Source organism: Helobdella robusta, assembly GCF_000326865.2.
Source record: "Helobdella robusta unplaced genomic scaffold HELROscaffold_63, whole genome shotgun sequence".
Lineage (NCBI taxonomy): Eukaryota > Metazoa > Annelida > Clitellata > Rhynchobdellida > Glossiphoniidae > Helobdella > Helobdella robusta.
The window spans coordinates 741,316-742,224 of NW_008705353.1; positions in this window are offsets into that span (position 1 = coordinate 741,316).

Genomic DNA, 909 nt, shown 5'->3' on the forward strand with positions numbered 1-909 from the left:
TAAAAGTTGACGACAAAATCATCGAAGACCCAGAGGAAATAAGTATTCTTTTCAATGAATACTTCATCAATGTCACAGAGAAGCTGTTAGAAAATCAAATAGTTACTGAAGATAAATTAAAAATAAATAGTGCAATCTGTAAATCAATGTATATGAACTCCACCAATGAAGAAGAAGTAACGTACATTGTTCAAAACTTAAGCAACAAAAAAAGCACGTCAGATGATACTTTAAGTAACAATCTACTTAAAAAAATCATCCCAGAAATTGTCATCCCAATGACTCATATTTACAATCTTTCCATCGTCCAAGGAATATTTCCACAATGCTTCAAAACATCCAGAGTAGTTCCAATTCACAAAAAGGGGAGCAAATTAGAGACAAGTAATTATCGACCAATATCTCTACTTTCTCCACTTTCCAAAGTACTAGAAAAAATAATTTTTGTCAGAGTCACCTCATTTCTGTCCATAAATAAATTATTAAATGATAATCAATATGGCTACAGAGCACAGCATTCAACTGAGCAAGCTGTGCTGCAATTAGCACAAAATGTTATGAATAATCTTAACGAAAAGATACTGACTGTAGGTATATTCATAGACCTCTCAAAGGCCTTTGACGTCATCAACCACGATATACTGATTAAAAAATTAAATTCACATGGAATAAGAGGAAAAGTAAGTGCATGGTTCAAAAGTTATTTAGAGAACAGAGACCAGTATGTGGCAATAAAAAGTCACTCCTCAACAAAACTTAACGTAAGATCAGGCGTGCCACAAGGATCAATTTTAGGTCCTCTTCTATTCATAATCTTCATGAACGATTTTCAACATGCAACTGATGCAAATCACCTTCTATATGCAGATGACACTAACATCTTCTTCCCAACTAAAGACCCATGAAAGA